At 36.6% G+C, this 25247-nt stretch overlaps 2 long non-coding RNA genes across 3 annotated transcripts in view; one reads left to right on the forward strand and one right to left on the reverse strand.

Moving 5' to 3' along the window:
* LOC141376859 (uncharacterized) overlaps window positions 1-16129 on the reverse strand; it is a 73616-nt gene extending 57487 nt beyond the window's left edge. The window contains exon 1 of one of the 2 annotated variants that reach the window (XR_015504436.1): window positions 15909-16122. This is a non-coding gene — a long non-coding RNA (uncharacterized LOC141376859). Of the gene's footprint in view, window positions 1-15908 lie in introns of both variants that reach the window. The other variant, XR_015504435.1, reaches the window with a different exon arrangement.
* On the forward strand, window positions 15675-24359 carry LOC147834543 (uncharacterized). The gene is made up of 3 exons (XR_015504455.1): window positions 15675-15810; window positions 24051-24104; window positions 24222-24359. It is a non-coding gene; the product is annotated as an uncharacterized LOC147834543 (long non-coding RNA).
* The last annotated feature ends 888 nt before the right edge of the window (window positions 24360-25247 follow it).

A 25247-nucleotide genomic window follows, 5' to 3' on the forward strand; every position in this document is an offset into this window, starting at 1 on the left:
TGCTCAATGTATCCAGAACCCATATAAACACCCTCAGGCAAGAACATCTAAAGATGTTTCTACTCCATAAAGAAATGGATAGCGTGGAGTTTATTCTCATAGTTAAGTACTCTGTGTGTTTTATGCAAGTCTGAAGTTTATTGAATTTGTCTGGAATCATATTAGCAGAGTTTCCTCTGACTCGAACTACTCCACATCAGAAGCTATACATTTTAGTAAAGGCATCAAAATGCCACTGCTCATAAGATCTCAACTGATAAAGTTCAGTTTTAAAATGACTCAAGGAAACTCAGTATTACATTTATATACTACCTGACAAAAGTCTTGTTGTCTATCCAAGATGTAAGTATAATAATACCTTGACTTCTCGTTGATCATTTGGACAAGTTGCAGAAGTTTTTTTTTTGTTTTTTTTTTTTTGTTTTTTTCAGATGAATCATCTGTTGAACTGCATCCCAATCATCACAAATACTGCAGAAAACCTATTGGGACCCATGTGGACCCAAGATTCTTATAAAATCAGTCAAGTTTGGTAAAGGAAGAATCATGGTTGGATTTAAATTCAGTATAGGGGTGTGCAAAAGATCTGCAGAGTGGATGACAACATGAACAACCATTTGTACTGCCCATTACATTACAAACCACATAAGACGGCAAATTCTTCAGCAGGATGGTACTCCTTATACTTCAGCCTCCATATCAAAGTTCCTGAAAGCAAAGAAGATCAAGGTGCTCCAGGATTGGCCAACTCAGTCACCAGACATGAACATTATTGAGCATGTCTGAGGTAAGATGAAGGAGGAGACATTAAAGATGAATCCAAAGAATCTTGATGAACTCTGGGAGTCCTGCAAGAACGCTTTCTTTGCCATTCCAGATGACTTAAAGTCATTTGAGTCAATTCAAAGATCATAAGAGTTATACACAACAATAATAATAATAATAATAATAATAATAATAATGATGATGATGATGATGATAATAAAATAAAATAAATAATAATAATAATAATAATAATAATAATAATAATAATAATAATAATAATAATTCGACAATACTTTTTTCAGGTAGCGTAGTGTACTTCTGTTTTTGATCTAAGAGAAACAAACTAAAAATGTCACTATGAAGTATGGACTAAACGAGAATATTATTGTCCCAAAAACGTCAAAGTTAGCCTTTTTGCCAAAGATGCACAAAATTCTAGGCCTTATTAAATTACTTCTGCTCAGTAATATTTTATAAACCAATTTTCATAGTTTTTTTTCCTGATTTTCTTCCCTTTTTCTACAATGCATTGGCAAGACAACTACACTTAGACAGAAGGAGCAGTTCTACCCTGCCAAATGCTCATCATGAATCAAGAATTTGGCTTTACAAATGCACAACGGTCTCTAGGAGGTAGAAATGGACACAGATCTTCTCCCGTCTTTGTTTTCGGGACACATTCACCTCCAGCTGAGCAACAACAGTGGAGACCGCACTGCTGCATGGGAAACTTCAGACTTTAATGGGATTACTCAGACACACACTAATCGAGTGAGAGCAGGTGGAGAATTAAAAAGATCACAGCCCCCTGACAAACTGAAAGACATGCTTAAAATGGAGACAGCATTACACAAGCATCCTCAAAAGTCTTCGAGACTTATGCTGAGTTTGGCTGTCAACGCTTGCATTGTGAACACCCAAACCACCTTTCACCTCGGGTTCACTCTAACTTTAATTGAACTTAAATTGCGGCATTTGCACTTGAATTAGAATGTGCCTTTTTTTGCGAATCAAATACTCTATCAAGTTATCTTGTGGTAATCTGAACTGGAGAAGAAGAAGATACGTTTTCTTAGAGTTGCCTTTTTTCATTTGCAGAGAGAAATAGAAAAGCAGAAATGCATTTATAAAAGTGATGAGCAATCAAGTCATCAACATTTCTCAGCACAAAAAGATGCGGTTTGTGCAGCAATCGTCATATTCAGCATTGGATTGCCTAAACCTCTTTGGAATTGCAGTCGACTTCTAAAGAAAAATACAGGGTCGTTAAATTGATTACATTGTTAAGAATGATTACAAATGACTGTTTATAAAAGAACGAATCAGTTTTTGCAATCACTTGTGCTTTGAGGACCAGAAATGAATTATTTTAGTGGAAAGAAATTAGTCATTTGAGACTGGCATAAGAAGCTTCGACAAGTTTTTTTAATTTTCTTTCGAGACTGCGGTTTCCTAATCTTGAGGCCACCTCTGAATGAACTTCTTTGTCGCCAGTGAAATTGGTGTGTGTGTTTACCTCAGGCAATACTAAACAGCAATATCCTGCATATGCAAATGGAATTCAAAGCAGTCATATGCAACCGTATTAACATGCACAGAAACCATGTTGCCACTTTGAGTTCAATGAGTCATCAAGATTGTGTTGCTAACAGACAATTAAACTAGAGAAAACGGGGAAAAAAGTGATTTTACAGATACTTCCGTTATCCATACAAATTAAATCCCGCTCGGCCTGCAGAGATTCCTCGCTTGCCTTTGAGAGTGAGCTAAAATTACATACTATTATGAATGTCTCAACCATTGGGAAATTAACAGATGTTACCAAACACCATCATGCATGACACTTTTCCCAACAAATAACCAAAATGAAGTTTCCCAGAGTCTCGCAAGTGTGGATAACGCAATGGTCTGATATTCTCCATGGCCTATGAATTACGGTCTTCTGTGCTGACTCCACAGCTGTGGTATTAGCCCGTTTGCTGGCTTGAGCCTCACAAAGCCTATGTCCGAATGTCAATTCAATGATAGAGGCAGAATTTTGATAGGATGGATAGTTGGATAAGTCAAAAACTTTCAAATCTAATATCATGTAGCTTCTGTAAATGAACATTGTACAATAGGGCTGCATGATATTAGAAATATGTGACATGTTTTGGTGCAATATATAGTTCAATATGAATACGATTATACCAGATGATTTGAATAGCTCCATTTGGAAAGATTTCATTCATTTAGATTGAGTGGGATGATTGCGACATAGGCTCATTCTAAAAACGTATTCCTAAATACATTTCTGGAGATCACAAATTATGTAGCCAAAAGTACTTATGTCCTCATTTTGTATTTAAAACTAACGCTACGGGGCGGTATGACACAGTTTTCGTGCTTACACGTTGACCGCCATATGGACGAATTTCCCACTATTTCCAGTTTCTGCAGTACAGTGCTTTGTTTATAAATTGTGAGGTCCCGGAACAGATCATGAGGACGGAGAGGTGGGCTGGGGGAATGTGGGTGTCGCAGTTAAAAGTGAAAAAAGGGGGAGGGAGGGGGGGTGGCATGGATGAAAAAAAAAAGCAGAGGGGGCGTGTCAAGGACAAAAGTAAAGAGAGGTGGGGATTCACAGAAAAAAAGTGAAAAGGAGGGTGAGGGGAGGGAGGTGATCAGGGGTTATCAGTAGAATGAGGTGCCGGATCAGATTTTAGAGGTGCCGGATCCAAATCTTGTTCTCAAATTTAGCCCTGGTCCAGTATCTTGCCTTGTCGACAAACTAGAGATGCAGAGAGGAGTTGACCATGATGATAGGGTTTAAGTCTGGCAAAGGACAGTTCCAGAAAGTGGGTAAGACAAAAACAGAAGCCATAAAATAAACAAGTAAATAAAGGGAGAATGGGGTAAAATCTGAAAACGTGGTAAAAATCAGGCTAGGGTTTTTCTTTTTCTAGATTGCCTTTTAAAACTGTCGGTTTGGTTTAGGGAAGTGGGTGGCTGGGCCAATTTGTGCTTTTGAAAACACTATTGGTTGGGTTTAGGAAAGGAGGAGGGTGGGTCAGTTGGGTCAGTCGATAGGTCAGTCAGTCAGTCAATCAGTCGACAGCGGCCTCTGGTGGATTTAAGGAAGAACAGCAGGCATGAATGGCGCTCATGAGAGAAATCTGAGATCTTAAAAAGCCTCTGTTGGATGTAGCTCATGGGATGTATTTGGTACTCTACAGATATGTAAATAGTGGTACGTTTTCAGAATGAGCATGGGTTGGATGATCAAGTAATTTTTTATGCAGTGAATCTGCAGAAATTATAACAAATGACAAGAAAAAATAAATAAATAAACAAAGCTTTATGGTTTTCTGGGGAGTCTAACAATATTAAAGTACATAAATTTAACAATCACATGTAAAATACAATGGTCATCATTGTATAAATAATACAAAAATATTAATATTTAATAATATAATTATCTTTAATGAATAATCTAATCCTGCAAAGTGACTATTACAGATATGCACATTGTGATTTCGATGCTCAAATTATATACTGATCAGCCCTATTATAGAACTACACTATTATAAACACGTGTCATTTCAAATTGATTTGGATCTTAATTTGATTTAATATCAAATTAATTAGTTGTTTTGTACATTTGTCATAACCAAAATCTCAAATAAGCTATACAGGGAACCATACCATTTGGCACATTAATAACTCTTATTCTGTATAAACAATTAAAATGCACAGTTTTATATCAGCAGATCATATAATTGTATTTATATTTCACTTTGTTTTTACATATAAACATACTTTTGCTTTTATGACATGTATTGAAACAGATTAAATCATTATGACATCGCTAAGAAGGTAGAATTATAATTAACGGAGTACATATATTTAGCAACATGCTCTGCTGCTAGCAACAGTTGTTTTTCAAAAACATTACATGACATGTTTGTGTTGTTTTACAGTTGGGACGAATATTAAAACATTACTCTATCTACTGTACATCTATCTATAGCTGTAAATCTAATATAGGGGCGCACTGTGACTCAGTGGTTAAATCTGTGGCTTCACAGCAGTAACAGAAAATACAACAATAAACAGCTTTTGTTTATTTTGCTGTGTTACCAGTTCATGCGCTGCTTTAAATGAGGCACCTACAATAATATCTCATACCTATTTAAACAGTATTTAATATCAGATTTAAATTAAGAAGACAGAGTTTGATTAGTAATTTACTGTATAACACTTAGTAAGGCTACATTGGCTGAGGGAGGTGAATATTTAATGTTCTCCTGGAAGTTGTGTGAACTTCCGACTACACCAATACAAGCATAACAATTTTACTCAAGCACTGAATAATCAAAGGGCAAGATCTTATTCTGTGTGCTTGGTTTCTTGTTGAATAATGATTTGTTTTCAAGCATTATATCAATAATGAAAGCAGACAGAGCAGTTCATGTGCTTTAATCAGACTGAAGGTGCTTTCACACTAGTGAATCGATTCATTTGTTCCGAAACAGGGATTCAAATTGTTACATTGTTGCTCTTTGTTCTTGCTGCAGTTTGCTTTTTACACTGAAAAGTTTCTAAATGGACCAAAATAGCTAAAACAAGTCATGTGTGAGTAAACTCTCCTCACATTTGTCAGAGTTTCAGGGTTTATTTTGCAGCGTCCCGCTCAGCTGTCAGGGGGGTGGTGGTGGTTTGGTGGTGCTTGACAGGGTGCGCACAACGTTTCTGAAGAGCAAGGAGGGATGCGGTGGGGAGGGGTGAGAAGGGTGCGCGTTGTATTTGAGGACTGGGAAAAAGATGCGTGATTACCGGGAGATTATTACTTGTTTTCGGGCATCTGGGAGTCTTGGGGGAGACTCCCGGAACTTCCAGGAGACTTGGGATGTCTGGAATGACATCCCACCCAACTCATAGTTCTCTCTTCATACAGCCGTATGCCTAATATATATCCATAAAACACTGTGATATAGCCAGGTTCGGATCGTATCGCTTTCTCACTACAATTCGCTCCAGAGTTTGTTTCAATCGAGCTGAGACCACCTTATTCAGGCAATCTCGGACTGATTGTTTTGCCGCAGATCCGAGCGCGATTGCTGGATTCACAAACTGTATGCCAAACGAACCGCGTTAACTGGGCAAACGAGACAGGTTCTGAAACAAAAGTCTAGGTGCGAAAGCAAAAGTACTCTAAATCACTGAACAAGAACAAATTTAATAAGCTATAAGCAAATGCTTTACAGTATAAAAAAAATACACACTCACTGGCCACCTTATTAGGTACACCTGTCCAACTGCTCATTAATGCACATTTCTAATCAGTTGATTACATGGCAGCAACTTAAAGAATTTAGGCATGTAGACATGGTCAAGATGATCTGCTGCAGTTAAAACTGCGCATCAGAATAGGGAAGAAATGTGACTTTGAATGTGGCATGGTTGTTGGTGCCAGATGGGCTGGTCTGAGTATTTCAGAAACTGCTGATCTACTGAAATTTTCATGCATATCTAGGGTTTAGAGGAGTCTCTAGGGTCTCGGAACGCACAACATGTCAAACCTTGAGGCCGATGGATTAAAGCAGCAGAAGACCAAACCAGGTGCCACTCCTGTCAGCTAAAAATAGGAAACTGAGGCTACAATTCGCACAGGCTCACCAAAATTAGACGATAAAAAATTGGAAAAACATTGCCTGGTCTGATGAGTCTCGATTTCTCCTGCGACATTCGAATAGTAGGGTCAGAATTTTGCATCAACAGCATGAAAACATGGATCCATCCTGCCTTGTATCAATGGTTCAGGCTGGTGGAGTTGGTGGTGTGATGGTTTGATTGATATGTTCTTGGCACACTTTGGGCCCATTAGTACCAATTAGCATCTTTAACATTGCCACAGCCTACCTGAGTATTGTTGCTGACCATGTCCATCACTTTATGACCACAGTGTCACTTCCAGCAGGATAACACGCCATGTTATGAAGCTTGAATCATGTCAGACTGGTTTCTTGAACATGACATTGAGTTCACTTTGCTCAAATGGCCCTCACAGTCACCAGATCTCAATCCATTCTTGGGATGTGGTGCAGGAGATTTGCATCATGGATGTGCAGCCAACAAATCTGCAGCAACGGTGTGATGCAATCATGTCAGTAAGGACAAATTCAATGAGGAATCTCTACCTTGTTGAATTTAAACCAAGAGGGACTAAGGCAGTTCAGAAGACAAAAATGGTCCAACCTGATACTACCATAGTAAGGTGTACATAATAAAGTGGCCAGTGAGTGTGTAATAAGTATTATTTTAAATCCACCTTTATATATATATATATTCACATATATGTTTCAGTGTGTGTGTGTGTGTGTGTGTGTGTGTGTGTGTGTGTGTGTGTGTGTGTCTGTGTTGCAGATGTGAATCTACTAATGTATTCCAATGTGCCTTGATGCCTTCCTACTTCCTGTCTGCAAAGGCAGCACAGCACTTCAGCTTTCAACCACAGAGGAAAGAGAGAGTAGATTTATCCTACTCAGACAGTGTGGAAACTCAAGCTGGACAGTGGCTGATGATTCACAGACTTCAATCAGAGCACACAGGAGATGAGGTAATCGGGAGTCAATAAAGACCAGGATGAGTAGGGGTGAACTAGCCTGTAGATGGAGGACAGCAAGCACTAGCTGACTATAAAAATAATTGCACTATCAAAGATGAAGGTAGGTCCACATTAACTCACAATTTCATTAGAGTTTGAGTGATTTAGTATTAGCTTGCATCGGGATAGATAAAATATGTACTGTAAAGGCACCAATGGCTAATGTGGACACGTGGAAATCACTCCAGCTGAGCATTTCTAAAACAGATACATGCTACAGTAGATGCTGAAAATTAGGTTTGGTTCACCAACCTCTGGACAAAGAAATGCATGATGTGCATATGAATGAGGGTGAATTGGAAGGACGATGCCTTTTTACAGGTCAGTAGGCATGCTCAGTGGCTTTCCTGTTGGTCCTTTCCACAACAACTTGCAGACAAAACGGGCGTCTGGGATTCGACCCTGCAGATGTCGAGGTGGATAATTTCTGGCAATTTCTATAAAGCGTTGAGAAATAACTTGCTTCCTCGGGCACAGCATGTGAACTTTCAGTATGTGTAGAATGTCTGGATGACCTACCGCATTTGCCAAATGTGGGAAGCCCTGTATGCCACAATGCATTAGCTCTGACCTTCTGTTTCTAGAATGATAAATGAACTGTGCAAAATTTCAGTTCCAATATATATTTGGGCCAATAGTATTGAAGAAAAGTTTGTTGACTGTACATTAAAATGCACAGTACACACATACTGTACTGAGCACATGTGCATGCACAACCTTAGGGTACTGTTACACAACAAAAACAAGCACTAAAATATGGAAAAAGTGTCATGTTTTCAAAAAGTTTTGTGCTTAGATGTCAACATTGACAAAAACCCAATTACTTACATTGTTTTCTGCTGGATCCCAGGACAGAGGTGCATTGCTGGAAATGAGCGAGCAGACAGGGTTGCAAAACAAGCTCTTGGAGAAAGAATCAGTGAATGCCAAATCCCATTCTGAGACATACAGTAGCACCCTTAATCGACCAATATACTATTTATTAAAGAAAAAGCATCACTGCCTTCTCAAAACAACAAATTATATTAAATAAATGCTGGATAATGTATACTGTGCACACGCTTTTTAAAGCAGGACATGAACAAGTTGTAAACATGTACAAAAAGTGTTAGATTGGTATCATGAATGGTGAAAAGGCACCAAAATGTCAATGCTGTAGCTGTACTGTAACTTGTCTATAAAACCTAGCAAATTGACAAACTCCTATGAAACTTTGAAACCAAGAAAACTTAAGCTAGCAATTCATATTAAGACAAAGATAATTGTCTTGATAATAAGAAAATTAATTGAACATGCAGGAAGGTAGGTCCACATGAATCAATAATTTCATTAGAGCTTGTGTGATTTAATATTAACTTGCTTTGGTATAGATAAAATATGTAATGTTGATGCACCAACGGCTAATATGGAAGTAGGGTTGTAACAATATACCGGTATGACGGTTTACCACGATTTGAACGTGCACGATTATCATACCATGAACAATTGCATATCAACGGTTTTAAACCTTAAAGACCGAGACAGCCGCCCGCGGCTAAAAATAAGTATTGCTCTTAAATGTTTAATAACTTTTGATCCGCTGATCCGATTCATACAATTCAAAGATTGGCATAAAGAAGAGAATCTCAGCTTTCCAGTGCTGTATCACATTACATTCGCGGACTTTCAGAGGCTCTGGAATCAGTGCGGTTACGTCATCAACATTTGACAACGCTGATTTGACAAAGAAACGCTCGTCACTGTGTCTCCGGACAAATCAGACATGATACATTGATGCATTGTCCCTCCTCCATGCCCAGATTGGTTCAAACTCGCTATATCACAACCAATAAGCATAGGTTTCGCTTTTGTTAGTGGACCAAGCTTTTTGAACAACACGGAATGAGAGAAAGGCATACATTTATGCGCGGCTAAATAAAACGCAAAAAAAAAAGTTTTGCATGAAATAATTCTCATACTAAGTACTTTTGCATGCACAGCAGCACAGAAACATGACAAAACAGTGACACAGCAAAGACGAACTGCTGCTCTTGCTGTTTTCAAAAGACGCAAATGAAGGTGCAGCTGTTTGTCTGCATTGCAGACAACCATATCCAAATCCATATCCACAGACAACCATATCCATGCTGGCACATAAAACCTAAGGATGTTCCATATTGAATCTAGTTTCGTTATGTAACTATTTATAGTATAGTAAATATTTATATCTATTTTTTTACTGAGGATTTGCACCATGTTTATTTGGACTTTATTTGGACTTTGACACATTATTTATTATTTTCTTATTTTTATTTGTTCATTGTAAGTGGTGTTGTTTATAGTAACTAAAAATATATTATTTGGAAAAAGTCAAATTTGCTTCACTGTTCTATTATTTTGTAACATACCGTATACCGCGAAACCGTCAAACCGTGGTATTGTTTTAGACGATTATCATACCGTGAAAAATTCATACCGTTACAACCCTATATGGAAGCGTGAAAATCACTCCAGCTGAGCATTTCTAAAACAGATACATGCTACTGTAGAAGCTGAAAATTAGATAAAATGTCATTAAATGTTTATTTTTATTATTATTATTAATGTCATTAAATGTTTATTTTTATTATTATATATATATATATATATACGCACACACTTTTCATTAGTCAAAAGTGCATTAAAGAATCTTATTTGAAGTTTAAGGTACTTAGTCTTTACTTAAACATTTGATTTGTTAAGTTTAAAATGTTTAAAATGTATGTTCTATAATGTATTCTATTTCCGATATATTGTCATTAAAGTTTTAATGAGCAATAGCACACGAGTAGCAGTAAGATATGGCTGTATATCAGCACTAGTAGGAGGCCTGTGTTGTTGTCCTACTAATGATGATATACAGCCATATCGAACCGCTATGAGTGTGATATTGCGTTTAAACAACAGTTTGATGCCATTTTCGTGTATATAAAAAAGAAAATCAGACATGGGGAGTCTTAAAATACTTTTGTTTGAGGAACTACTTCCTTGACATCTGCAGCTAATGTCAGAACAGCAGAAACTGTTACTAACTCACCAATGTCATTTTAGAGCTAAGATTTTAATGTTTTTCTAGCGTACTGTATAAAGTGACGACAAAACAGGTGATTTTACTCACATTTTAAGATTATAAGGCTGAACGACATGACATGCCATTATTCTAGATTCATTTCCCAGTATTTCTTTGTTGCAATCGGGATATCACAATAATAAACCCTCAAAAAAGCCAACGCAAAGCAATGCCAGATTACTGTTGTGTTTGTCATAAGGAAAAACGCTAATCACATGCAGGCATTTCTTCTTACTTTCTTTTCACTGAACCAGTCTGCAGAAACGAAAATGGGGCATGCCTTAGAAACAAACAGATGCCAACCAAAACGAAACTCAGGATTATACAAAGAGTTGCCAACACAAAATACAAACATTTCTGAAATGCAAGTCCCATCTCACAATCAAACTACAATTATATGCTATAAATACAGCACTGCAACATAAAGAGAGAGATCAACTTGGAATGTCACTCACCAATTTTACAACGATTTGATCAGCTATAATTTGAAAACATGCAGATCTTTTCTCCTCTAAGGGCTTATTATGTGGTCTTTGTCGCCATCTTGTGGATGGGCAATGTCAACCGTCTTTGCTCTGCACAATAGCTTTGTTTCCATCAAAAATACAAATTAACTTTATATGCAAAACTGGATTATTACATAAAAGGGGTGGGAATACAGCAGCGTTTCCATCTAAGGAGTCAAAGCAAACAAAATCATCACTTCCTGATTAACTGGTGCCAAATATCATCACTTAAAATGTAATTTGCTGTGGTAGGAGAAGCTGCGTGAATCTTTAATTCATTTTTAAATGACTTGTGCCTCAGAAGGCAATCCTGACATGCAGTGAACGTTGGCTCTTGATTCAGGAGGTAATAAATAATAACACTAATACTGAAATAGTTAAGGCGTTTTAAAATGACCAAAACAACATTTCAGACGTTTTACAATGTGCTCAACCTGTTAGTTTATCCACTCACACACTTTTTTCATCATCACATGATCTCTTATAACAAACTCACATGACTTTTTTAATGCACATACTGGAATTTGTTCTGTAAAAGTGTTTCCATTGCAATTTTTATGCATCTTTTCCTATCGAATAAAAGTTTAAATGCACATTTAAAAATGTATGTGCATCTTGGCATTTCTCTCAACTGTTTTTTTTTTTTTTTTTAATGCGCATTTCCAAAATGCACATAAAAATAGGTGGATGGAAATGTAGCTAATGACAGGCGGATGAATGCCCTGTATAAAATATAAATATTTAAAATAAGCACTACCCTTATAAATAAACTGCATGGATGCAATTTAAACAACTACATCGACAACCAAGCCTCAAAAGTACATTATGTTGTCCAACAGCCGCAATATTGGTCAAACTGTAGTGAATTTATTGATCTGCTGTCACCACATGTGGGTGGAATAATACAGAAGGGTGAGGAGGCTGTTCTGATATTGCAGAATTATTACTAAGCTATTAGCCAATCAGATTCAAGAAACTTTTTTCCACCAACAATCATAACACAGCCACTGTTTACAGGCTGCAGTACCTGTAAATACTTTATATCAAATACACTTATCTTATTATTATTATTTTTTTTTTAAATGGTGAGATGGAAACATAAATAAATATATTAAATGAGAAACTGATCCTGAGCTGTAAAACTACTTATCACTTGCTGTCATTCTGGAGTGCAGAGGAAGGAAGAAAATAATAAACAACTAAGCAACGCAGATAAGGCGTTTTAGGCAGAAAAGAAATGAAAAGGTGAATGGCATGGATGCAAGAAGACAAAAAGGAATAAAACAGATTTGTAAAGGGCACCATTTACAAATCTATCGTACTCCCTACTAGGCTCAGATTGAGGGATTAGGCCGTATTACTTGGGCTGCTTTTGTGTAGGCAAATCCTGGGTGGAAAGAAACCCAGTGAGGCTTCTGCTGACAAGAAAGGATGAAAAAAATGGATCCTGTGCAAAAACCATCTCCCTATCTGGCCTATCTTTTCTCATGCAACCTTCTGTGCTCATTCTCTTTCTGCTCACAGTCCTCTTTCTCTTTTTTACTTTACTCTCACTGTCATGCTCTGCCTTTTTAACCCATGCAGTCTATGGAATATGACCCAAAATCTTCTTTTCTGGCACACACACGTTGTGCAAACCTTATTAGCTTCACACTCTCCTTTGTCTCTTCGGCAGGCTGCGGAAGTTTCATGAGCAATTTTGGGATATGCTGCCTTTTTTGTGAGTGGAAACAAGTGAAAGTGCGAAAAAATTTTTTACAATATTTTGTCTCAAGAATTGCTTCTAAATTTAAAAAAAAAGTCAGTTTTGTAATTTCAGGAAGCATGTGCCTAAACATTCATTTATTTATTTTTCTTTGGCTTAGTCCCTTATTTATCAGAGGTTGCCACAGCGGAATGAACCACCAACTATTTCTACATATGCTTTACCCAGTGAATGCCCTTCCAGCTGCAACCCAGTACCGGGAAACACCTAAGCACTCTCACATTCACACTTATGGCCAATTTTGTTTTCCCAACTTATAGCGCATATTTTTTTGGACCCACACGAACAGATGGAGAACTTGCAAACTCCACACAAGAATGCCAACTGGCCCAACTGGCACTCGGACCAGCGACCTGCTTGATGTGAGGTGACAGTGCTAACCACTGAGCCACTGTGCCGCCCATGTCTTTCTTAAATATATCAGGCCAAAGCCCATTTTTTTTTGTTGTGCCCAATAGCACAAAATTATTTGTATTCTCATGACAAGAGTTTCTATATTTCTTTTCAGACTGGGGCATGTAGTCACATGTGTTCTAAATGCAAATCCCACTTATTATAATTGTTTTAGGTGAAAAGAGTGTTTGCCAAACCAATATAATATGCCAAACCAATTCAATGCACTGCAATAAAAATTTCTTTTTAATACCAAATCATTGGTCCCATTGAAAAAATGTACCATTCATTCATAAACCACACAATACAGTATATGTGTCTATATAAAAAGTGAGTTTTTTTTTGATAACTCTAGCTTTGAATATACTGTACAACAGAAATGTCTGAACTATTTAAGATCTCTGCCATGCTCTTACTCATACAGTATGAAAGCTGCATGCAATATGATTAATGGGTCGGGTAGTAGTACATTCCTAGAATGTGCCTCTATAATGCTGGACCTTCAATATAGTGTATAAAAAGTACTTTCAAGAAATACCCTACGGTGACAAGATCTACTTGCTTTTTTATTTGCTGCTTTTGAGGCTTGTCCAGGGATTTTCTCCTGGCAAATCCTTTGCCCTGTAGTGACTTGTACTAAAACCCCTAATAGTCACCAGAACTGTAAATAAATTTTAAATAAATAAAATTTTAAATACATAAAAACAGTTAGAACAGTTAGACGTTTCGGCATCATTATTGCAATGTGTGAATATGCAATGTGTGAATATGCAATAATCACATTGCAGAATCTGCCATTTTAGGTTGTGATTATAATTAACAAGGAAATAGTTTAATAGCAATAAAAATCACCAAGGAAACCACCTGCTACTCAGTAGGTACTGGATTTGAATTCAAAAGTACTACTCCACCGTTAGAAAGGTACGTTCTTTAAAGTATGAATGCGAGCAGTATGAATGGAACTAGGACGTACTACATCTGCATTTTTTCATGTTCACCATAATGACCTACCCACATCAGTCGCCTCGCTTCACTCCCATTCATGAATTCTCTCGCAGAGCATCATTTTTTTCAAACTCTATGAATTTGTACATACTGCTCGGCACCCAAACTGTTTTAGCATACTATATAGTATTTAAGTATACAATTTTGGAAGCAGCCTTATTTAACCATACTACAGTGAACACATTTATTTTAGACTATACAATCCCAAGCCAATTTAAATTATTTGTGCACAAGAAGTTATACAATTTGTAGCTTTAACAAAGTTGAATTATTTTTTTTTCTCACAATTAAGACTATGCAGTGTTATTTTACATTTTAACAGCCAGAAAAACATTAATCACTGTCTGTTTCATTTGCATGTTTGTGTTATTGTATTGACTCAAGCTTATAATTTATTATGATTACATTTTATAATAAACACTCATTACACATTTCTTCAAATGATTCATTCATTTTCTTTTCGTCTTGGTCCCTTTATTAATCGGGGATTGCCACAATGGAATGCCTTTCCAGCGGCAATCCAACACTGGGAAACACCCATACACTCTTGCATTCTCACACATCGGCCAATTTAGCTTATTCAATTAACCTGTACTGCATGTCTTGGGACTGTGGGGGAAACCGGAGCACCCAGAGGAAATCCACACCAACACTGGAAGAACATACAAACTCCACACAGAAATGCCATCTGACTCAGCCGGAGCTCAAACCAGCGACCTTCTTGCTGTGAGGCAATTGTGCTACGCACTGCATCACCGTGACACACTTCTCTCCTTATAGAGTTGTTTAAATCATCTTATGAAATTACATTTATATCTCAATATGTATCACAGGAAAATAATTATTGCAATGTCAGTTTTATCCCATATCATGCAGCCTTGCTAGATTCATGAATTAACAGTTATCGGTCTGCTGCTAACTGCATTCAGTTAAAACACTTGCTATACAGTAGATTCCCAAGCCAGCTTAAAGAATCCTATATAGTTAAGGGATACAAAAGCAACAGACAATCGCTTCAACAGCAGATACATTATATGCACTGTCTGCAAATTATAACTGGTTGTCTGTGACAGGTTTCTTGATATACTGCTACAGCCAAAGCACTGTCAAATCAACTGAACATAATGAATGTGTGAAAATAATCCCTTTAAAAAATATATATACGCCATGTGTTTGGCTGCCACCAATGAATCGCAAAGAGAAAACCAGGCAACTGTGAAAACCTCTGATTTGTCAAGTGTCAAAATTATAATCATTTATTCTAGGAAGGGCATAACAGCAGCCCTTAATGATATATCTGTGAGACAAGCTAGCAGGCCTGGCTCTGCTTTCAGTGGCTGAGAGAATGTGATACAGCAGCAAGATGAACAGAATGAGGTGAAACCACACACTGTATTAAAGTAAATCTCCTGTATTTAAACGCAATGCTTTAGGTTTTTCCTCAACACGCTAAACGCCATTGTTTCGCGCAGGTCACGTGACCAATTACACCGTAATTAGTGACGCCTGAGAGCCTTTTGATTAGTAAAGGTTACAGAAGACTTGTTTAACAAGAATATGAACTATATCCATGAAAACTACAAACGGATTCATAGCAAAACTTTCCCGAGGACGTCGCTGGATATATGCATTTGGACACAAGGTCTGTTTCTTTCACGTTTTGTCTTTATATTTCCTGTCAACATAATCAAACAGAAACGCAAGCTGTACATTTTAGAGTGAAATATAACAAGCACATACCTGTTTACAATCACACAGCTTTGGTGAATGCATCTTGTCAGGAGTTTATAATCCAAATTCATTTGTGAGGAATCGAGGACCATTTTAACTTGTTCTTTTCGCCTACTGTTTTATAAATAATACTATGATTTGGACGTTAGGTCTGCCGACAGAAAAGGTGTACCCTAATTATGACACCTGATGGCGCGTGCACGCGATAGGAAGTGAGTGCGCCAAAGAGTCAGGGCTTCCTTCCAAATTAATACTTTAGTTTACCTCTGAGTCTGATATTAGTTATTGCTTACTTTATAGGCCTACTACTGCTGTGAGCTGTGTTATATCTTCTGTTGCATTTATGTTAACTGTTAACTGCTTAATGTAAACCATTTTAAGGCTACAGACAGTTGGCATAACCTTTACTAGTCTATAACTCATCAATTAATATTTATGTCTAGCACCTTTTTTTTCGCAATGGATATTGTAATAGTTACAAAATAAGAATATTTTATAGATCTAATTTAATATAAAAGATTGATAGGCCTATAGTAGTAAGTCTGTTAATTTCAAGTACAATTTTTTTTAATTGATCTCTTTAAATGAATAAATGGAATTTTTAATATTAATGTTAATTTTAACATTATTTCTGTTAACAGCATTTCTGCTCTGTTGGCAGAGTAGAAGAGGCATTTACGGGATCATCTCACTCAATGTGTTCTTTTCATAAGGGCTAATCTCTATACCCTAATTTGTTTGAGGGGTTTAACCTCCAGAGTGATATAAAGGATATTAAAGAAGTATAAGAGTAGGGCATATGGATGATCCCTTATAAATGGAACGCTGTGTGCAACACCAAAAAACTTAATTGCACAAAGGATCACGGAGGTCCAACATGTGCATCAGTGTCCAAGGGCTCTGAGTGGCCAGTTTTAGACACTTTGGTTTGGAATGACACTTCAATATGGTGGTTATGGTTGTTTTCACTTTGAAGTGCCCTTAGAAGGGTGATTTATATAATTTTTGCAACTCCCCAATCTTAGGGTTAACACCAAGAAACAGTCTAGCCTTGAAGCTTTATGCCGTGGTTACACTAGAGTTTGTGTGTGTATGTGTGTGTGAAATTCTGTATTGGGTATTGTAGTGGTCACAGCAAAAAGGTAACTGGTTTGAGCCTTGGCTGGGTCAGTTGGCATTTCTGTGTGAAGTTTGCATGTTCTCCCCGTGTTCGTGTGGGTTTCCAGGTGCTCCGGTTACCTCCACAAGTCCAAAGACATAATTATAGGTGAATTGGGTTAGCTAAATTGTCAGTAATGTATCTGTGTGAATGTGAGAGTGCATGGGTGTTTCATCCGCTGCTTAAAACAGATGCTGGATAAGTTGGCGGTTCATTCCACCGTGGCAACTCTGATTAATAAAGGGACTAGGCCGAAAAGATAATGAATGAATGGAATTTTGTTGTACGGTGCTGCAAGAGGGGTGGCATTGAACAAGATGAGTAAACATTTACAAAAGCAAGCATTAGTCCATAATTATTTATTTTTTGTCTAGGTCATGTTTTGATCTTTTATTTTCTCTAATGCAATCATGTGATGCAGTTTTGCAGATTAGAGTTCACCAAGCTTGAACTTTCCAATGCAGCAAACTGCGAAACTTCGGTCTGCCGCATTCGCGTTCATATGTAAGTCTATGGGGCGAAAAGTGCATTGTGGCTGCATCTTCAGGACAGGGGTTACCTACCCTTTTCCTGGAGAGCTACCTTCCTGCAGAATTCAGCTGTAACCATTATTAAACATACCTGAAACGATTAATTAGTACCTGAAGCAGCACTTGATAAATACAGACGGGTTTGTTTGGTCAGGATTGCAACTGAAATCTGCAGGAGGGTAGCTCTCCAGGAACATGATTGGTGACCCCTGCCTTGAAAGGACCAGTCTAGAAAGGATGCATTCTCACTTCTCTCTTCCACCTCACAAAGTGGAACCCATTTCAAACTGCAGCATCTATATGCTTATTTTAAAACACCATTGCTGGGAATCAAAACAAAGCTATTAAAACACTGGAATTTTTATAACACTATAGCCTAAGTGTGTCCCACCGGGTATTGAACAGTTCTACATATGCACTTGCAGTCTTCACACCCACTTGAACACTTGAGCCAAATACAGAAATGCATCATCTAATGTAAGTGGACAAGTGTTTAGCAGAAAGACCTCATATATGAGTATTTAGACAATCCCACTGCCTGCTATGTGGTATGGAAGTATTTAGCACACATATTTCATGTCACATGCATATGCTTTTAAGTGGCCAAGTGGAATTGGGATGGGCCCATAGGCTTTCAGAATACTGTACATATTTACAAAGACAGTCAGTGAAGATGTTTGACAGATAAAACACAAAGCAATGCATCATTTCAGACATGAGTGAGTGCTTGGCTTTTGTGAGTGGATTTATTTTGTCCATTGAGAGTTTCCCGCTTTTGAAATTAATGTGGCATGATCTTAGATAATGTTTCGTAGAACTCAGTTTATGCATTGTTCTCATATCAGAAATAGAGGATCTGTTGTTTGTCTCTCTGAGGACAGTTATGCTAGACTTTTTTTCATGCACATATTTTATACAAATAAATTACTTATGACATTTCAGACATTTCCCAAAACGTATTTCTCCCCAAAATGAATATCTGTCATCATTTACTCAGCCTCATGTTGATTCAAACCCTAAATTACTTTTTTTTCCCCCCTCTGTGGAAGACAAAATGAGATGTTAGGCACCATTTGCTGTCATTGTAAGGAACACATGCAATGAATTATATGATGTTTCAATTTCAGATCCTTAACAATTCCATTAACAATTCTTTTGAGGACATTCTCTCAGTGAGCAGACAAATTAAACTTCAGTCTGTCCTTCACACAAAGCTATTATGGCTTCAGAAGACTTGGAATATACGGCATAATTAATTTGCATTTGCATATTTTTCATAGTGTGTCTGCATCTTTTTGTAATTTTTAGCTCATGCATTATCCTTTTGTTTTCTGCTTCAGAAAGAATGTGTTTTTACAAAGTAGTATAGCTTTTCTATGATGATTCAATTAATGGAGCTGGAAAATATTAACCTAATAACTTTTTTGAACTTGTAGATTAATCTAACAATCTTAATTTAACAATTGCAGAGCAATCGCCTTCTGTGTCATTTAAATTATGTGTGGGAAAGCATTTTGGCTTCCCTGTAAAATATAATGATTACAGAAAAGGTTGTGGTGGGAAATACCTAAATGCTTTCTTAGATTAATAATTAAAATGGTTTTCTGTCTCTGTTTAGCCTGCATTAATGCATTCATTGTAAAGCTGCATGATTGAACATTAAACGTTTGTGATCTCAATTCAAACCTGCACAAAATTAATGATAATTGATAATGATTTGTATATGTTTATTAATCTTTAGAATCGCTGAATTCAAATCTGCATTTGAAACGAGTGATTGAGCTTTTACACTTTTTCAGTTAGTTATAAACAATTAAATAACACAGAAGTACTGGGAGAACAGTTTAAAGTTCAGCTATAAACAGTGATGTTTATAGAAAAGATTAAAATAAAATTTTTTAATGGAAATTGACACTGGTGAATGATGTAGCAATTACATTGTGTAACCAATGAGTGGTGACAACCGTTAAAATTATGTCACCTTAATAGGTTTTCAAAAATGATCCACCTATAATGAAACAGAGTTTTATGTGTAAATAGTTGAACTGTTAATTGATAATAAATATGATCTGTTGTACAAGATGTTATAGATTTCTATATTTAGCATTATCGGCAACAGTAGCAAAGATACTTTTTCATATTGATCATTCCTGTTGTTCAGCTGGTTCTTTCTGATTTTTATTTTTATTAAAATTACAAGTTCTAAGTTATGTTTGTTAAAACCAGGGCTTAATTTTTGCTGTAACAAGCCAGATCCGGATCTAGGCACCTTATTTTACTCATCCCTCTCCTCACATGTACTCCCTCCTCCCCGCTCTTCATTTTCCTATGCGACTCCCTAACCTTCTTCACTTTCGTCTGCGACACCTCCCCTCCCCAGCCGCTCTTAACTTTAGTCCACGACGCCACCGACATAGTTTACTGACAAATTTTGTACAGTAAATATTACTTGATTTTAAAATGATTGAATCTACTATCTATGATTATTTATTGAAGATCAACATTGAACAACTAAAATTAAAACACGCATAGCCTAACACCAACACAGGTCAGATGTGGCTGCAGATGTATAAATCAGCTTTTAAAAAAGGCTTAAAAGAGTGGGTCATGTGACTCAACATGCGGTAGAGAAAGTAATTGGAAAAAATTGTCCTGGAAAGAGTTTTTCGATTATAGGCTCTGGAAGTCGATGTTTGATCACTTTTCGACTGATCGGCCAAATGTACAAATGTAATTTATATATATATGTATGTATATATATATATGTATGTATGTGTGTATGTATATATATATATATATATATATATATATATATATATATATATATATATATATAAAAATAATAAAATGCTCCGATTCGTGAGTCAAAAATCGTAGTGTGATCCGACCGGGACATTTGTAATCCATTACACCACTAGTAAACACATATACACTCTCACATGCACACATTTACACTACGGCAAATTTAGTTTATTCAATTCACTTATAGCGCATGTCTTTGGACTTGTGGGGGAAACTGGAGCACCCGGAGGAAACCCACGCTAACACGGGGAGAACATGCAAACTCCACACAGAAATGCCAACTGACCAGGCCGGGACTTGAACCAGCGACCTTTTTGCCGTGAATCGATAGTGCTAACCACTGAGCCACCGTCACCCTGGAGCTGGAGATTATTTCACAAATAATTAAAATTGGAAAATACATACCTTAAGCAAACTCTAAATGATCATTTATCACATCATGCTGAATCACCCGCCCGTTTGCAAGCGTTTGTGAGGTATTTATCAGATAAAGTTTCAGCCAACTCTGAGGCAAAGCAAAATGAATGTCTACAACGCAAGTAATGCATGACTCAGACTTCAACTAAACTTGTATGCAAAACCTGTCCGTTGCACTGCTGCCTTTTTACAAGTCATGCATAATGCATTAGTGTTTATTACCATACTAGCCAAATTACCTAACCTAAAGCATAAATATCATAAGTCTTCTGGCCACATACAGCATCTTAAAATGCAGATGCCCTGCTTCACCGTGTCTGATTTTTCCATCTTACTGTTTGTTCCTTTAATGGTACCTGCCTACAAGTGTGATGCTCCAACCATGAGCACCTCACACACCTTTCATCCTGAAGATTAACTTTCAAATAGGTATGGTGAAATTACAGTGCTAGCAAGCACTTGAAGCGGCACTGTCAAATTTGAGCCACTTTTAGTCATTGCTGCACTCAGGTTTTCATTCACTGAATGCCCAGACTCCACGCGGCCTTGAGTGTGTCTAATCTATTTAAACGCTCTCCCATTGGTTCTGCAGCCAGGTTGGATTCATATTTGCTACTTTATTTCGAAAAGGTGATATGAGGTGGTGTGCTATTGTAAGACCTTCTATCTTCTTATCTCTTTCTACCTTTTATCTTCCTCATCTGCAGAACCTTTTCTCTTCTCCTTGGTGGTTCTGTTTTCTTCAAGGTCATCAATAGTTTGTTTCTTTTTTTTCTATTGTTCGTTTCAGCTGACATTTGCAGTTAAAAACTTAAAATATAAATTCACATGGAAAGTATATGTCAACATTATATTGAAACATCTGTTTATAGTTTTCAAAACTAAAAAAATGGATAAAAAAAATCATGGTTTCACGGTATGACGGAATTGTAATTACTGCTGTAAAATAAGTTCTTTTTAAATATCTGAGGATAAAAAAAAAAACAACAACTACCTTTCCCCCTATTTAACACCGTATATATATATTTATTTTAGGAATCATTTCAAATGTTTGGGAAGCGTAAACATGCTGTGGCTAAATAATTAAAATAAATCATTGACTTCTGCAATCTTCATTAATTTACAAAATACATATTTCTTTAAAACTTGAAAAGCCATCTTTGGATATCTTTCCTTTATTTAGATATAAAGAGATATAATAATATCTTTTATATTATTTAGATATAATAATACTAGCACTGTTCAGGACAGGTGCATAGCACATAGGATGCACATAGCAGCATAGGATCTTGTTTTATAAGGGATTTGTTTTTCTAATGTTTGCTGAATCATGTGCTGACCAGTAGCTTTTGATGTGGAGGGTCCTTTTAAGCTGGGAATAGTTGCCCTATAAATAAAATAAATGTAAAAAAAACACGTCAAAAAAAAACAAACAAACTCGGATATACCTTAAAAACGGTATAATAGAAAAAACCTTGACTTTTCCAAACCATTGTAAACCTTGAAAGCGGCTTTTGTCCCATGCTTAATCTATAAACATATTTTATATTCAAAATGAGGAAAATAAACAAGCATTATGAATGTGGCAAACATTATGCAAGTTTAGACCAATTCATCTTTATTTCTTTAGCGCTTTAACGATGTAGATTGTGCCAAAGCGGCTTAACATAGAAGATTATAGTAAATTGAAACTGTGTCAGTCCAGTTTTCAGAGTTTAAGTTCCGTTTAGGTCAGTTCAAAGTTGTTTAATTTTCTTTGCTGAAAATCCAAACACTTAAGAACAAATTACCAAATGACTAAAGTGGGGAAAAAACCTAGAGAGAAACTCACTATAGAACATTATATTCTATAGTGAGTATACAAGAATATTCATTTTATTTTCGGCTTTGTTCCTTTAATAATCTGTGGTCAGCACAGCAGAATGAACCGCCAACTTATCCAGCATATGTTTTATGCTTTCTAGCTGCAACCCATCACTGGAAAACATCCACACACACTCATACACTATGGACAATTTAGCCTCCCCAATTCACTTACCACATGTTTTTGGACTTATGGGGGGAAACTGGAGCACCCAGAGGAAACCGAGATGAACACGGGTAGAGTATGCAAACTCCACATAGAAATGCCAACTGATCCAGCTGAGGCTTGAACCAGAGACCTTTTGCAGTGAGACGATTGTGCTACCCACTGCATCACCTTGCTGCCTCTTTATTTATTTATTTATTTTATTTTTTTTGCTTTATTTTTATTTTATTTTTATTTTTTTAATAATGAAGAAAAAGCTTTATGGATGTGACGTCTCTCCGTTATGGATGGGCAAAATAGCTAAAGGTGAATTCACCCTGCTTTGACTGAACTCTTGGAATTTCTAATTTACTTGATCTTAATGATCTGAGTGATCGGTTTGTATTCAGTGAGCATCTGTAATGTATTGAGGTCCTAGGCCATTTAGTGATTTATAGACAAGTAATAATACTTTAACCTATTCTGAATGTAACTGGGAGCCAGTTTAAAGACCTGAGGACTGGTGTGATGTGCTCTGATTTTCTGGTTCTGGTCAGAATCCTGGCAGCAGCGTTCTGTCTGACAGTTGCAGCTCATCAATGCATTGACAGAGAGTGTCAACGAAGCTGTAGTCATTAGGCAATTAAGCTACTGTAAGTAGATCTGAGTGTCCTCAGCATAGCTGTGGTAGGAGATTTGGTTCTTACTCATTTGGCTCAGTGGGAGAATAAAAAGGTTGAATACTGTAAAATGCACAAAAAAATGAAATAAAAAACTTTTACAGTATTTTAGTGAACTTTTTTTTTCATGGTAAGGTTGACATGCATGAAATTGCTCTAATGCAATCTTACTGTCATCTTTTAGAGGCGTTCCTTCTCTCCCTCTGTCTGTCGACAAATCACACTCATATTCCTGACAAGCTAGTTGTACATGCAAATCCTATTTAAATATGTCACTTGCTGGCAAGCGCATCACAGGCCTAAGAAACCAAGAGCGACCTGTGTCAAGTGATCATGCAATCTGCAAAACAAGAATAAATTTATGTTATGAAACTCCCTTGCTTTGCTGTGGCAAACTCAGGGATGAAACTCAGTAATGCCACTGATCCCTGGAAAGCACATGATTAATGATAAGCTTTTCCTATGCATATTCACAGCAAGACAATGTCAGGTTATTTTTAGGTGCTCTTAAAATGCATCACAGATTTTTTTTTCTTCTCCTTTATTCAATTTTAGAATGCAAGTTATCCATGTGATCCAGTGCTAAATGTTCAGCAGACATTACAACAGGTACATGATCCTTCGTAATTGATGATTATTTGAGGCTCAAACATAGTCTCTCATTGTCATTTATCAATGATGCAAATATTCGTGCTGTTAAGAATTGCCTGTGTTATTTTTTTTTAGGAATTTTTGGCCTCATTCACACTCACAGTGGTTTACAAATCAAATTACTGTAATTGACTTTTTTTTGTTTGTTTTTTCTCATGAAATGTACTTTACTAAGTAGTTTAAGATATGTGTTGCTTTTACTTGAGTATACACTGTAAAGAATGCTGGGTTCCACACAATCGATTTGTGTTTGGAGAACATGAGGAAATTAAAAGTTTTTTTTTTTTTTTTTTTGCCTTTTTGTTTTTGTTTTACAAATTTAAGTGGATTGAACATTTAATCAATTAACTTGTCCCCTTAAATTCAAGGCTTGTGCTCTTTCAACTCAATTTAAATAAGTAGTTTGAGCAAACCTGCAAATGCCGTTTTCTAAATGCATTTATTGGTTCTGTATACTTTTCCTTTAACATACATTTACTACTTTTCTGTTTAGCTTTTTTCTTGTTGAAGGTGATTAAGTGAAATAAAGTCCTGTGATTCTTGTTCAATCAAATCACACATAATAAAGTTGCATCAGACATGCTGAACTCAAGATATGCACAATTTATACTGTAAATGCAGCAAACTTTTATAGAAGCATTAAAAGTGTCCAAGAAGACAAAATCATAATACACAATGATCTAGAGCAGGGGTCACCAAACATGTTCCCGGAGGGCGGGTGTCTTGCAGATTTTAGCTCCAACTCTAATCAAACACCTGAATGAGCTAATCAAGGTCTTGTATACTTGAAACACCAAGCCAGGTATGTTAAAGCTAGCTGGAGCTAAACCCTGCAGGGACACTGGCCCTCCCTGACCGAGATTGGTGACCCCTGATCTAGAGACTATTTAGACTGCATGTCACTGATGAGAAGCTGAAGGTCTTGTCAATTAGTCACCTTGGAATTATAAGGTCCTATTTGCGTTCTGAATGATTTTGAGATATTGAGCTTCAAAGTGTTTGCATTCTATTGCAAACAGTATGTTTTTTTTGTTTTTTTTCAAAATAAAACATCTTAAAATGTAAACAACTTTATAATAAAAACATCCCATAATGTAAATA

Source organism: Danio rerio, chromosome 12, assembly GCF_052040795.2.
Source record: "Danio rerio strain M-AB ecotype USA chromosome 12, GRCz13ab, whole genome shotgun sequence".
NCBI classification, from domain to species: Eukaryota; Metazoa; Chordata; class Actinopteri; order Cypriniformes; family Danionidae; genus Danio; species Danio rerio.